Here is a 17,131-nt window from a genome sequence, read left to right as displayed (position 1 = left end):
TTCAGGCACAGAAATGACTTTAAACACACTTTTTTTAGTTAAAAAAGTAATATTTCACATCCAACCGTCATTTAAAGTCAAAAGATAAAATGATCAAATTTCATCAATATTGACCATTTTAAGAACGTTCGACAGGTCCGGGGTCATCGTTTTTCATTAGAAAATTGATTTTTTGGACTCTACCAAAAATGATTCAAAATGTCATTGGGATCGGGCCTCATGTTGAATAACCACTTTTTAGACCCTCACAGTGACCGAAATTGCCATTTTTACAGAGTTTCCGCTTACTCAAAAGCTTCAATTTTGACCAATTTCAGGCACAGAAATGACTTTAAACACACTTTTTTTAGTAGAAAAAGTAATATTTCACATCCAACCGTCATTTAAAGTCAAAAGAATAAATGTTAAAATTTCATCAATATTGACCATTTTAAGAACGTTCGACAGGTCCGGGGTCATCGTTTTTCATTAGAAAATTGATTTTTTGGACTCTACCAAAAATGATTCAAAATGTCATTGGGATCGGGCCTCATGTTGAACTTTTTAGACCCTCACAGTGACCAAAATTGCCATTTTTACAGAGTTTCCGCTTACTCAAAAGCTTCAATTTTGACCAATTTCAGGCACAGAAATGACTTTAAACACACTTTTTTTAGTTGAAAAAGTAATATTTCACATCCAACCGTCATTTAAAGTCAAAAGATTAAATGTTAAAATTTCATCAATATTGACCAATTTTTGGAACGTTCGAGAGGTCATCGTTTTTCATCAGAAAATTGATTTTTTGGACTCTACCAAAAATGATTCAAAATGTCATTTGGATCGGGACTCATGTTGAATAACCACTTTTTAAACCCTCACAGTGACCAAAATTGCCATTTTTACAGAGTTTTCGCTTACTCAAAAGCTTCAATTTTGACCAATTTCAGGCACAGAAATGACTTTAAACACACTTATTTTAGTTGAAAAAGTAATAATTCACATCCAACCGTCATTTAAAGTCAAAAGATTAAATGTTAAAATTTCATCAATATTGACCATTTTTTGAACGTTCGACAGGTCCGGGGTCATCGTTTTTCATCAGAAAATTGATTTTTTGGACTCTACCAAAAATGATTCAAAATGTCATTTGGATCGGGACTCATGTTGAAAAACCACTTTTTAAACCCTCACAGTGACCAAAATTGACATTTTTACAGAGTTTTCGCTTACTCAAAAGCTTCAATTTTGACCAATTTCAGGCACAGAAATGACTTTAAACACACTTTTTTTAGTTGAAAAAGTAATATTTCACATCCAACCGTCATTTAAAGTCAAAAGATTCAATGTTAAAATTTCTTCAATATTGACCATTTTTTGAACGTTCGACAGGTCGGGGTCATCGTTTTTCATCATAAAATTGATTTTTTGGACTCTACATAAAAATGATTCAAAATGTCATTTGGATCGGGTGTCATGTTGAATAACCACTTTTTAAACCCTCACAGTGACCAAAATTATCATTTTTACAGAGTTTTCGCTTACTCAAAAGCTTCAATTTTTACCAATTTCAGGCACAGAAATGACTTTAAACACACTTATTTTAGTTGAAAAAGTAATAATTCACATCCAACCGTCATATAAAGTCAAAAGATTAAATGTTAAAATTTCATCAATATTGACCACTTTTTTGACTGTTCGACAGGTCCGGGGTCATCGTTTTTCATCAGAAAATTGATTTTTTGGACTCTACCAAAAATGATTCAAATGTCATTGGGATTGGGCCTCATGTTGAATAACCACTTTTTAGACCCTCACAGTGACCAAAATTGCCATTTTTACTGAGTTTTCGCTTACTCAAAAGCTTCAATTTTGACCAATTTCAGGCACAGAAATGACTTTAAACACACTTATTTTAGTTGAAAAAGTAATAATTCACATCCAATCATCATTTAAAGTCAAAAGATTAAATGTTAAAATTTCATCAATATTGACCACTTTTTTGAACGTTCGACAGGTCCGGGGTCATCGTTTTTCATCAGAAAATTTATTTTTTGGACTCTACCAAAAATGATTCAAAATGTCATTGGGATCGGGCCTCATGTTGAATAACCACTTTTTAGACCCTCACAGTGACCAAAATTGCCATTTTTACAGAGTTTTCGCTTACTCAAAAGCTTCAATTTTGACCAATTTCAGGCACAGAAATGACTTTAAACACACTTATTTTAGTTGAAAAAGTAATAATTCACATCCAACCGTCATATAAAGTCAAAAGATTAAATGTTAAAATTTCATCAATATTGACCACTTTTTTGACTGTTCGACAGGTCCGGGGTCATCGTTTTTCATCAGAAAATTGATTTTTTGGACTCTACAAAAAATGATTCAAAATGTCATTGGGATCGGGCCTCATGTTGAAAAACTACTTTTTAGACCCTCACAGTGACCAAAATTGCCATTTTTCAGAGTTTTTGCTTACTCAAAAGCTTCAATTTTGACCAATTTCAGGCACAGAAATGACTTTAAACACACTTTTTTTAGTTTAAAAAGTAATATTTCACATCCAACCGTCATTTAAAGTCAAAAGATTAAATGTTAAAATCTCATCAATATTGACCAATTTTTTGAACGTTCGACAGGTCATCGTTTTTCATCAGAAAATTGATTTTTTGGACTCTACCAAAAATGATTCAAAATGTCATTTGGATCGGGACTCATGTTGAATAACCACTTTTTAAACCCTCACAGTGACCAAAATTGCCATTTTTACAGAGTTTTCGCTTACTCAAAAGCTTCAATTTTGACCAATTTCAGGCACAGAAATGACTTTAAACACACTTATTTTAGTTGAAAAAGTAATAATTCACATCCAACCGTCATTTAAAGTCAAAAGATTAAATGTTAAAATTTCATCAATATTGACCATTTTTTGAACGTTCGACAGGTCCGGGGTCATCGTTTTTCATCAGAAAATTGATTTTTTGGACTCTACCAAAAATGATTCAAAATGTCATTTGGATCGGGACTCATGTTGAAAAACCACTTTTTAAACCCTCACAGTGACCAAAATTGACATTTTTACAGAGTTTTCGCTTACTCAAAAGCTTCAATTTTGACCAATTTCAGGCACAGAAATGACTTTAAACACACTTTTTTAGTTGAAAAAGTAATATTTCACATCCAACCGTCATTTAAAGTCAAAAGATTCAATGTTAAAATTTCTTCAATATTGACCATTTTTTGAACGTTCGACAGGTCCGGGGTCATCGTTTTTCATCAGAAAATTGATTTTTTGGACTCTACCAAAAATGATTCAAAATGTCATTTGGATCGGGACTCATGTTGAAAAACCACTTTTTAAACCCTCACAGTGACCAAAATTGACATTTTTACAGAGTTTTCGCTTACTCAAAAGCTTCAATTTTGACCAATTTCAGGCACAGAAATGACTTTAAACACACTTATTTTAGTTGAAAAAGTAATAATTCACATCCAACAGTCATTGAAAGTCAAAAGATTAAATATTAAAATTTCATCAATATTGACCATTTTTTTATTGTTCGACAGGTCCGGGGTCATCGTTTTTCATCATAAAATTGATTTTTTGGACTCTACATAAAAATGATTCAAAATGTCATTTGGATCGGGTGTCATGTTGAATAACCACTTTTTAAACCCTCACAGTGACCAAAATTATCATTTTTACAGAGTTTTGCTTACTCAGAAGCTTCAATTTTTACCAATTTCAGGCACAGAAATTACTTTAAACACACTTTTTTTAGTTAAAAAAGTAATATTTCACATCCAACCGTCATTTAAAGTCAAAAGATAAAATGATCAAATTTCATCAATATTGACCATTTTAAGAACGTTCGACAGGTCCGGGGTCATCGTTTTTCATTAGAAAATTGATTTTTTGGACTCTACCAAAAATGATTCAAAATGTCATTGGGATCGGGCCTCATGTTGAATAACCACTTTTTAGACCCTCACAGTGACCAAAATTGCCATTTTTACAGAGTTTTCGCTTACTCAAAAGCTTCAATTTTGACCAATTTCAGGCACAGAAATGACTTTAAACACACTTATTTTAGTTGAAAAAGTAATAATTCACATCCAACAATCATTGAAAGTCAAAAGATTAAATATTAAAATTTCATCAATATTGACAATTTTTTTATTGTTCGACAGGTCCGGGGTCATCGTTTTTCATCATAAAATTGATTTTTTGGACTCTACATAAAAATGATTCAAAATGTCATTTGGATCGGGTGTCATGTTGAATAACCACTTTTTAAACCCTCACAGTGACCAAAATTATCATTTTTACAGAGTTTTGCTTACTCAGAAGCTTCAATTTTTACCAATTTCAGGCACAGAAATTACTTTAAACACACTTATTTTAGTTGAAAAAGTAATAATTCACATCCAATCATCATTTAAAGTCAAAAGATTAAATGTTAAAATTTCATCAATATTGACCACTTTTTTGAACGTTCGACAGGTCCGGGGTCATCGTTTTTCATCGGAAAATTGATTTTTTGGACTCTACCAAAAATGATTCAAAATGTCATTGGGATCGGGCCTCATGTTGAATAACCACTTTTTAGACCCTCACAGTGACCAAAATTGCCATTTTTACAGAGTTTTCGCTTACTCAAAAGCTTCAATTTTGACCAATTTCAGGCACAGAAATGACTTTAAACACACTTTTTTTAGTTAAAAAAGTAATATTTCACATCCAACCGTCATTTAAAGTCAAAAGATAAAATGATCAAATTTCATCAATATTGACCATTTTAAGAACGTTCGACAGGTCCGGGGTCATCGTTTTTCATTAGAAAATTGATTTTTTGGACTCTACCAAAAATGATTCAAAATGTCATTGGGATCGGGCCTCATGTTGAACTTTTTAGACCCTCACAGTGACCAAAATTGCCATTTTTACAGAGTTTCCGCTTACTCAAAAGCTTCAATTTTGACCAATTTCAGGCACAGAAATGACTTTAAACACACTTTTTTTAGTTGAAAAAGTAATATTTCACATCCAACCGTCATTTAAAGTCAAAAGATTAAATGTTAAAATTTCATCAATATTGACCAATTTTTGGAACGTTCGAGAGGTCATCGTTTTTCATCAGAAAATTGATTTTTTGGACTCTACCAAAAATGATTCAAAATGTCATTTGGATCGGGACTCATGTTGAATAACCACTTTTTAAACCCTCACAGTGACCAAAATTGCCATTTTTACAGAGTTTTCGCTTACTCAAAAGCTTCAATTTTGACCAATTTCAGGCACAGAAATGACTTTAAACACACTTATTTTAGTTGAAAAAGTAATAATTCACATCCAACCGTCATTTAAAGTCAAAAGATTAAATGTTAAAATTTCATCAATATTGACCATTTTTTGAACGTTCGACAGGTCCGGGGTCATCGTTTTTCATCAGAAAATTGATTTTTTGGACTCTACCAAAAATGATTCAAAATGTCATTTGGATCGGGACTCATGTTGAAAAACCACTTTTTAAACCCTCACAGTGACCAAAATTGACATTTTTACAGAGTTTTCGCTTACTCAAAAGCTTCAATTTTGACCAATTTCAGGCACAGAAATGACTTTAAACACACTTTTTTTAGTTGAAAAAGTAATATTTCACATCCAACCGTCATTTAAAGTCAAAAGATTCAATGTTAAAATTTCTTCAATATTGACCATTTTTTAAACGTTCGACAGGTCCGGGGTCATCGTTTTTCATCATAAAATTGATTTTTTGGACTCTACATAAAAATGATTCAAAATGTCATTTGGATCGGGTGTCATGTTGAATAACCACTTTTTAAACCCTCACAGTGACCAAAATTATCATTTTTACAGAGTTTTGCTTACTCAGAAGCTTCAATTTTTACCAATTTCAGGCACAGAAATTACTTTAAACACACTTCTTTTAGTTGAAAAAGTAATAATTCACATCCAACAGTCATTTAAAGTCAAAAGATTAAATGTTAAAATTTCATCAATATTTACCATTTTTTTATTGTTCGACAGGTCCGGGGTCATCGTTTTTCATCAGAAAATTGATTTTTTGGACTCTACCAAAAATGATTCAAATGTCATTGGGATTGGGCCTCATGTTGAATAACCACTTTTTAGACCCTCACAGTGACCAAAATTGCCATTTTTACTGAGTTTTCGCTTACTCAAAAGCTTCAATTTTGACCAATTTCAGGCACAGAAATGACTTTAAACACACTTATTTTAGTTGAAAAAGTAATAATTCACATCCAATCATCATTTAAAGTCAAAAGATTAAATGTTAAAATTTCATCAATATTGACCACTTTTTTGAACGTTCGACAGGTCCGGGGTCATCGTTTTTCATCAGAAAATTTATTTTTTGGACTCTACCAAAAATGATTCAAAATGTCATTGGGATCGGGCCTCATGTTGAATAACCACTTTTTAGACCCTCACAGTGACCAAAATTGCCATTTTTACAGAGTTTTCGCTTACTCAAAAGCTTCAATTTTGACCAATTTCAGGCACAGAAATGACTTTAAACACACTTATTTTAGTTGAAAAAGTAATAATTCACATCCAACCGTCATATAAAGTCAAAAGATTAAATGTTAAAATTTCATCAATATTGACCACTTTTTTGACTGTTCGACAGGTCCGGGGTCATCGTTTTTCATCAGAAAATTGATTTTTTGGACTCTACAAAAAATGATTCAAAATGTCATTGGGATCGGGCCTCATGTTGAAAAACTACTTTTTAGACCCTCACAGTGACCAAAATTGCCATTTTTCAGAGTTTTTGCTTACTCAAAAGCTTCAATTTTGACCAATTTCAGGCACAGAAATGACTTTAAACACACTTTTTTTAGTTTAAAAAGTAATATTTCACATCCAACCGTCATTTAAAGTCAAAAGATTAAATGTTAAAATTTCATCAATATTGACCAATTTTTGGAACGTTCGACAGGTCATCGTTTTTCATCAGAAAATTGATTTTTTGGACTCTACCAAAAATGATTCAAAATGTCATTTGGATCGGGACTCATGTTGAATAACCACTTTTTAAACCCTCACAGTGACCAAAATTGCCATTTTTACAGAGTTTTCGCTTACTCAAAAGCTTCAATTTTGACCAATTTCAGGCACAGAAATGACTTTAAACACACTTATTTTAGTTGAAAAAGTAATAATTCACATCCAACCGTCATTTAAAGTCAAAAGATTAAATGTTAAAATTTCATCAATATTGACCATTTTTTGAACGTTCGACAGGTCCGGGGTCATCGTTTTTCATCAGAAAATTGATTTTTTGGACTCTACCAAAAATGATTCAAAATGTCATTTGGATCGGGACTCATGTTGAAAAACCACTTTTTAAACCCTCACAGTGACCAAAATTGACATTTTTACAGAGTTTTCGCTTACTCAAAAGCTTCAATTTTGACCAATTTCAGGCACAGAAATGACTTTAAACACACTTTTTTTAGTTGAAAAAGTAATATTTCACATCCAACCGTCATTTAAAGTCAAAAGATTCAATGTTAAAATTTCTTCAATATTGACCATTTTTTGAACGTTCGACAGGTCCGGGGTCATCGTTTTTCATCATAAAATTGATTTTTTGGACTCTACATAAAAATGATTCAAAATGTCATTTGGATCGGGTGTCATGTTGAATAACCACTTTTTAAACCCTCACAGTGACCAAAATTATCATTTTTACAGAGTTTTGCTTACTCAGAAGCTTCAATTTTTACCAATTTCAGGCACAGAAATTACTTTCATTTAAAGTCAAAAGATTAAATGTTAAAATTTCATCAATATTTACCATTTTTTTATTGTTCGACAGGTCCGGGGTCATCGTTTTTCATCAGAAAATTGATTTTTTGGACTCTACCAAAAATGATTCAAATGTCATTGGGATTGGGCCTCATGTTGAATAACCACTTTTTAGACCCTCACAGTGACCAAAATTGCCATTTTTACTGAGTTTTCGCTTACTCAAAAGCTTCAATTTTGACCAATTTCAGGCACAGAAATGACTTTAAACACACTTATTTTAGTTGAAAAAGTAATAATTCACATCCAATCATCATTTAAAGTCAAAAGATTAAATGTTAAAATTTCATCAATATTGACCACTTTTTTGAACGTTCGACAGGTCCGGGGTCATCGTTTTTCATCAGAAAATTTATTTTTTGGACTCTACCAAAAATGATTCAAAATGTCATTGGGATCGGGCCTCATGTTGAATAACCACTTTTTAGACCCTCACAGTGACCAAAATTGCCATTTTTACAGAGTTTTCGCTTACTCAAAAGCTTCAATTTTGACCAATTTCAGGCACAGAAATGACTTTAAACACACTTATTTTAGTTGAAAAAGTAATAATTCACATCCAACCGTCATATAAAGTCAAAAGATTAAATGTTAAAATTTCATCAATATTGACCACTTTTTTGACTGTTCGACAGGTCCGGGGTCATCGTTTTTCATCAGAAAATTGATTTTTTGGACTCTACAAAAAATGATTCAAAATGTCATTGGGATCGGGCCTCATGTTGAAAAACTACTTTTTAGACCCTCACAGTGACCAAAATTGCCATTTTTCAGAGTTTTTGCTTACTCAAAAGCTTCAATTTTGACCAATTTCAGGCACAGAAATGACTTTAAACACACTTTTTTTAGTTTAAAAAGTAATATTTCACATCCAACCGTCATTTAAAGTCAAAAGATTAAATGTTAAAATTTCATCAATATTGACCAATTTTTTGAACGTTCGACAGGTCATCGTTTTTCATCAGAAAATTGATTTTTTGGACTCTACCAAAAATGATTCAAAATGTCATTTGGATCGGGACTCATGTTGAATAACCACTTTTTAAACCCTCACAGTGACCAAAATTGCCATTTTTACAGAGTTTTCGCTTACTCAAAAGCTTCAATTTTGACCAATTTCAGGCACAGAAATGACTTTAAACACACTTATTTTAGTTGAAAAAGTAATAATTCACATCCAACCGTCATTTAAAGTCAAAAGATTAAATGTTAAAATTTCATCAATATTGACCATTTTTTGAACGTTCGACAGGTCCGGGGTCATCGTTTTTCATCAGAAAATTGATTTTTTTGGACTCTACCAAAAATGATTCAAAATGTCATTTGGATCGGGACTCATGTTGAAAAACCACTTTTTAAACCCTCACAGTGACCAAAATTGACATTTTTACAGAGTTTTCGCTTACTCAAAAGCTTCAATTTTGACCAATTTCAGGCACAGAAATGACTTTAAACACACTTATTTTAGTTGAAAAAGTAATAATTCACATCCAACAGTCATTGAAAGTCAAAAGATTAAATATTAAAATTTCATCAATATTGACCATTTTTTTATTGTTCGACAGGTCCGGGGTCATCGTTTTTCATCATAAAATTGATTTTTTGGACTCTACATAAAAATGATTCAAAATGTCATTTGGATCGGGTGTCATGTTGAATAACCACTTTTTAAACCCTCACAGTGACCAAAATTATCATTTTTACAGAGTTTTGCTTACTCAGAAGCTTCAATTTTTACCAATTTCAGGCACAGAAATTACTTTAAACACACTTATATTAGTTGAAAAAGTAATAATTCACATCTAACAGTCATTTAAAGTCAAAAGATTAAATGTTAAAATTTCATCAATATTTACCATTTTTTTATTGTTCGACAGGTCCGGGGTCATCGTTTTTCATCAGAAAATTGATTTTTTGGACTCTACCAAAAATGATTCAAATGTCATTGGGATTGGGCCTCATGTTGAATAACCACTTTTTAGACCCTCACAGTGACCAAAATTGCCATTTTTACTGAGTTTTCGCTTACTCAAAAGCTTCAATTTTGACCAATTTCAGGCACAGAAATGACTTTAAACACACTTTTTTTAGTTAAAAAAGTAATATTTCACATCCAACCGTCATTTAAAGTCAAAAGATAAAATGATCAAATTTCATCAATATTGACCATTTTAAGAACGTTCGACAGGTCCGGGGTCATCGTTTTTCATTAGAAAATTGATTTTTTGGACTCTACCAAAAATGATTCAAAATGTCATTGGGATCGGGCCTCATGTTGAACTTTTTAGACCCTCACAGTGACCAAAATTGCCATATTTTACAGAGTTTCCGCTTACTCAAAAGCTTCAATTTTGACCAATTTCAGGCACAGAAATGACTTTAAACACACTTTTTTTAGTTGAAAAAGTAATATTTCACATCCAACCGTCATTTAAAGTCAAAAGATTAAATGTTAAAATTTCATCAATATTGACCAATTTTTGGAACGTTCGAGAGGTCATCGTTTTTCATCAGAAAATTGATTTTTTGGACTCTACCAAAAATGATTCAAAATGTCATTTGGATCGGGACTCATGTTGAATAACCACTTTTTAAACCCTCACAGTGACCAAAATTGCCATTTTTACAGAGTTTTCGCTTACTCAAAAGCTTCAATTTTGACCAATTTCAGGCACAGAAATGACTTTAAACACACTTATTTTAGTTGAAAAAGTAATAATTCACATCCAACCGTCATTTAAAGTCAAAAGATTAAATGTTAAAATTTCATCAATATTGACCATTTTTTGAACGTTCGACAGGTCCGGGGTCATCGTTTTTCATCAGAAAATTGATTTTTTGGACTCTACCAAAAATGATTCAAAATGTCATTTGGATCGGGACTCATGTTGAAAAACCACTTTTTAAACCCTCACAGTGACCAAAATTGACATTTTTACAGAGTTTTCGCTTACTCAAAAGCTTCAATTTTGACCAATTTCAGGCACAGAAATGACTTTAAACACACTTTTTTTAGTTGAAAAAGTAATATTTCACATCCAACCGTCATTTAAAGTCAAAAGATTCAATGTTAAAATTTCTTCAATATTGACCATTTTTTGAACGTTCGACAGGTCCGGGGTCATCGTTTTTCATCATAAAATTGATTTTTTGGACTCTACATAAAAATGATTCAAAATGTCATTTGGATCGGGTGTCATGTTGAATAACCACTTTTTAAACCCTCACAGTGACCAAAATTATCATTTTTACAGAGTTTTGCTTACTCAGAAGCTTCAATTTTTACCAATTTCAGGCACAGAAATTACTTTAAACACACTTCTTTTAGTTGAAAAAGTAATAATTCACATCCAACAGTCATTTAAAGTCAAAAGATTAAATGTTAAAATTTCATCAATATTTACCATTTTTTTATTGTTCGACAGGTCCGGGGTCATCGTTTTTCATCAGAAAATTGATTTTTTGGACTCTACCAAAAATGATTCAAATGTCATTGGGATTGGGCCTCATGTTGAATAACCACTTTTTAGACCCTCACAGTGACCAAAATTGCCATTTTTACTGAGTTTTCGCTTACTCAAAAGCTTCAATTTTGACCAATTTCAGGCACAGAAATGACTTTAAACACACTTTTTTTAGTTAAAAAAGTAATATTTCACATCCAACCGTCATTTAAAGTCAAAAGATAAAATGATCAAATTTCATCAATATTGACCATTTTAAGAACGTTCGACAGGTCCGGGGTCATCGTTTTTCATTAGAAAATTGATTTTTTGGACTCTACCAAAAATGATTCAAAATGTCATTGGGATCGGGCCTCATGTTGAATAACCACTTTTTAGACCCTCACAGTGACCGAAATTGCCATTTTTACAGAGTTTCCGCTTACTCAAAAGCTTCAATTTTGACCAATTTCAGGCACAGAAATGACTTTAAACACACTTTTTTTAGTAGAAAAAGTAATATTTCACATCCAACCGTCATTTAAAGTCAAAAGAATAAATGTTAAAATTTCATCAATATTGACCATTTTAAGAACGTTCGACAGGTCCGGGGTCATCGTTTTTCATTAGAAAATTGATTTTTTGGACTCTACCAAAAATGATTCAAAATGTCATTGGGATCGGGCCTCATGTTGAACTTTTTAGACCCTCACAGTGACCAAAATTGCCATTTTTACAGAGTTTCCGCTTACTCAAAAGCTTCAATTTTGACCAATTTCAGGCACAGAAATGACTTTAAACACACTTTTTTTAGTTGAAAAAGTAATATTTCACATCCAACCGTCATTTAAAGTCAAAAGATTAAATGTTAAAATTTCATCAATATTGACCAATTTTTGGAACGTTCGAGAGGTCATCGTTTTTCATCAGAAAATTGATTTTTTGGACTCTACCAAAAATGATTCAAAATGTCATTTGGATCGGGACTCATGTTGAATAACCACTTTTTAAACCCTCACAGTGACCAAAATTGCCATTTTTACAGAGTTTTCGCTTACTCAAAAGCTTCAATTTTGACCAATTTCAGGCACAGAAATGACTTTAAACACACTTATTTTAGTTGAAAAAGTAATAATTCACATCCAACCGTCATTTAAAGTCAAAAGATTAAATGTTAAAATTTCATCAATATTGACCATTTTTTGAACGTTCGACAGGTCCGGGGTCATCGTTTTTCATCAGAAAATTGATTTTTTGGACTCTACCAAAAATGATTCAAAATGTCATTTGGATCGGGACTCATGTTGAAAAACCACTTTTTAAACCCTCACAGTGACCAAAATTGACATTTTTACAGAGTTTTCGCTTACTCAAAAGCTTCAATATTGACCAATTTCAGGCACAGAAATGACTTTAAACACACTTTTTTTAGTTGAAAAAGTAATATTTCACATCCAACCGTCATTTAAAGTCAAAAGATTCAATGTTAAAATTTCTTCAATATTGACCATTTTTTGAACGTTCGACAGGTCGGGGTCATCGTTTTTCATCATAAAATTGATTTTTTGGACTCTACATAAAAATGATTCAAAATGTCATTTGGATCGGGACTCATGTTGAAAAACCACTTTTTAAACCCTCACAGTGACCAAAATTGCCATTTTTACAGAGTTTTCGCTTACTCAAAAGCTTCAATTTTGACCAATTTCAGGCACAGAAATGACTTTAAACACACTTATTTTAGTTGAAAAAGTAATAATTCACATCCAACCGTCATATAAAGTCAAAAGATTAAATGTTAAAATTTCATCAATATTGACCACTTTTTTGACTGTTCGACAGGTCCGGGGTCATCGTTTTTCATCAGAAAATTGATTTTTTGGACTCTACAAAAAATGATTCAAAATGTCATTGGGATCGGGCCTCATGTTGAAAAACTACTTTTTAGACCCTCACAGTGACCAAAATTGCCATTTTTCAGAGTTTTTGCTTACTCAAAAGCTTCAATTTTGACCAATTTCAGGCACAGAAATGACTTTAAACACACTTTTTTTAGTTTAAAAAGTAATATTTCACATCCAACCGTCATTTAAAGTCAAAAGATTAAATGTTAAAATTTCATCAATATTGACCAATTTTTTGAACGTTCGACAGGTCATCGTTTTTCATCAGAAAATTGATTTTTTGGACTCTACCAAAAATGATTCAAAATGTCATTTGGATCGGGACTCATGTTGAATAACCACTTTTTAAACCCTCACAGTGACCAAAATTGCCATTTTTACAGAGTTTTCGCTTACTCAAAAGCTTCAATTTTGACCAATTTCAGGCACAGAAATGACTTTAAACACACTTATTTTAGTTGAAAAAGTAATAATTCACATCCAACCGTCATTTAAAGTCAAAAGATTAAATGTTAAAATTTCATCAATATTGACCATTTTTTGAACGTTCGACAGGTCCGGGGTCATCGTTTTTCATCAGAAAATTGATTTTTTTGGACTCTACCAAAAATGATTCAAAATGTCATTTGGATCGGGACTCATGTTGAAAAACCACTTTTTAAACCCTCACAGTGACCAAAATTGACATTTTTACAGAGTTTTCGCTTACTCAAAAGCTTCAATTTTGACCAATTTCAGGCACAGAAATGACTTTAAACACACTTATTTTAGTTGAAAAAGTAATAATTCACATCCAACAGTCATTGAAAGTCAAAAGATTAAATATTAAAATTTCATCAATATTGACCATTTTTTTATTGTTCGACAGGTCCGGGGTCATCGTTTTTCATCATAAAATTGATTTTTTGGACTCTACATAAAAATGATTCAAAATGTCATTTGGATCGGGTGTCATGTTGAATAACCACTTTTTAAACCCTCACAGTGACCAAAATTATCATTTTTACAGAGTTTTGCTTACTCAGAAGCTTCAATTTTTACCAATTTCAGGCACAGAAATTACTTTAAACACACTTATATTAGTTGAAAAAGTAATAATTCACATCTAACAGTCATTTAAAGTCAAAAGATTAAATGTTAAAATTTCATCAATATTTACCATTTTTTTATTGTTCGACAGGTCCGGGGTCATCGTTTTTCATCAGAAAATTGATTTTTTGGACTCTACCAAAAATGATTCAAATGTCATTGGGATTGGGCCTCATGTTGAATAACCACTTTTTAGACCCTCACAGTGACCAAAATTGCCATTTTTACTGAGTTTTCGCTTACTCAAAAGCTTCAATTTTGACCAATTTCAGGCACAGAAATGACTTTAAACACACTTTTTTTAGTTAAAAAAGTAATATTTCACATCCAACCGTCATTTAAAGTCAAAAGATAAAATGATCAAATTTCATCAATATTGACCATTTTAAGAACGTTCGACAGGTCCGGGGTCATCGTTTTTCATTAGAAAATTGATTTTTTGGACTCTACCAAAAATGATTCAAAATGTCATTGGGATCGGGCCTCATGTTGAACTTTTTAGACCCTCACAGTGACCAAAATTGCCATATTTTACAGAGTTTCCGCTTACTCAAAAGCTTCAATTTTGACCAATTTCAGGCACAGAAATGACTTTAAACACACTTTTTTTAGTTGAAAAAGTAATATTTCACATCCAACCGTCATTTAAAGTCAAAAGATTAAATGTTAAAATTTCATCAATATTGACCAATTTTTGGAACGTTCGAGAGGTCATCGTTTTTCATCAGAAAATTGATTTTTTGGACTCTACCAAAAATGATTCAAAATGTCATTTGGATCGGGACTCATGTTGAATAACCACTTTTTAAACCCTCACAGTGACCAAAATTGCCATTTTTACAGAGTTTTCGCTTACTCAAAAGCTTCAATTTTGACCAATTTCAGGCACAGAAATGACTTTAAACACACTTATTTTAGTTGAAAAAGTAATAATTCACATCCAACCGTCATTTAAAGTCAAAAGATTAAATGTTAAAATTTCATCAATATTGACCATTTTTTGAACGTTCGACAGGTCCGGGGTCATCGTTTTTCATCAGAAAATTGATTTTTTGGACTCTACCAAAAATGATTCAAAATGTCATTTGGATCGGGACTCATGTTGAAAAACCACTTTTTAAACCCTCACAGTGACCAAAATTGACATTTTTACAGAGTTTTCGCTTACTCAAAAGCTTCAATTTTGACCAATTTCAGGCACAGAAATGACTTTAAACACACTTTTTTTAGTTGAAAAAGTAATATTTCACATCCAACCGTCATTTAAAGTCAAAAGATTCAATGTTAAAATTTCTTCAATATTGACCATTTTTTGAACGTTCGACAGGTCCGGGGTCATCGTTTTTCATCATAAAATTGATTTTTTGGACTCTACATAAAAATGATTCAAAATGTCATTTGGATCGGGTGTCATGTTGAATAACCACTTTTTAAACCCTCACAGTGACCAAAATTATCATTTTTACAGAGTTTTGCTTACTCAGAAGCTTCAATTTTTACCAATTTCAGGCACAGAAATTACTTTAAACACACTTCTTTTAGTTGAAAAAGTAATAATTCACATCCAACAGTCATTTAAAGTCAAAAGATTAAATGTTAAAATTTCATCAATATTTACCATTTTTTTATTGTTCGACAGGTCCGGGGTCATCGTTTTTCATCAGAAAATTGATTTTTTGGACTCTACCAAAAATGATTCAAATGTCATTGGGATTGGGCCTCATGTTGAATAACCACTTTTTAGACCCTCACAGTGACCAAAATTGCCATTTTTACTGAGTTTTCGCTTACTCAAAAGCTTCAATTTTGACCAATTTCAGGCACAGAAATGACTTTAAACACACTTTTTTTAGTTAAAAAAGTAATATTTCACATCCAACCGTCATTTAAAGTCAAAAGATAAAATGATCAAATTTCATCAATATTGACCATTTTAAGAACGTTCGACAGGTCCGGGGTCATCGTTTTTCATTAGAAAATTGATTTTTTGGACTCTACCAAAAATGATTCAAAATGTCATTGGGATCGGGCCTCATGTTGAATAACCACTTTTTAGACCCTCACAGTGACCGAAATTGCCATTTTTACAGAGTTTCCGCTTACTCAAAAGCTTCAATTTTGACCAATTTCAGGCACAGAAATGACTTTAAACACACTTTTTTTAGTAGAAAAAGTAATATTTCACATCCAACCGTCATTTAAAGTCAAAAGAATAAATGTTAAAATTTCATCAATATTGACCATTTTAAGAACGTTCGACAGGTCCGGGGTCATCGTTTTTCATTAGAAAATTGATTTTTTGGACTCTACCAAAAATGATTCAAAATGTCATTGGGATCGGGCCTCATGTTGAACTTTTTAGACCCTCACAGTGACCAAAATTGCCATTTTTACAGAGTTTCCGCTTACTCAAAAGCTTCAATTTTGACCAATTTCAGGCACAGAAATGACTTTAAACACACTTTTTTTAGTTGAAAAAGTAATATTTCACATCCAACCGTCATTTAAAGTCAAAAGATTAAATGTTAAAATTTCATCAATATTGACCAATTTTTGGAACGTTCGAGAGGTCATCGTTTTTCATCAGAAAATTGATTTTTTGGACTCTACCAAAAATGATTCAAAATGTCATTTGGATCGGGACTCATGTTGAATAACCACTTTTTAAACCCTCACAGTGACCAAAATTGCCATTTTTACAGAGTTTTCGCTTACTCAAAAGCTTCAATTTTGACCAATTTCAGGCACAGAAATGACTTTAAACACACTTATTTTAGTTGAAAAAGTAATAATTCACATCCAACCGTCATTTAAAGTCAAAAGATTAAATGTTAAAATTTCATCAATATTGA

Source organism: Lissotriton helveticus, chromosome 4_1, assembly GCF_964261635.1.
Source record: "Lissotriton helveticus chromosome 4_1, aLisHel1.1, whole genome shotgun sequence".
Lineage (NCBI taxonomy): Eukaryota > Metazoa > Chordata > Amphibia > Caudata > Salamandridae > Lissotriton > Lissotriton helveticus.
This window is presented reverse-complemented; position numbering follows the sequence as displayed.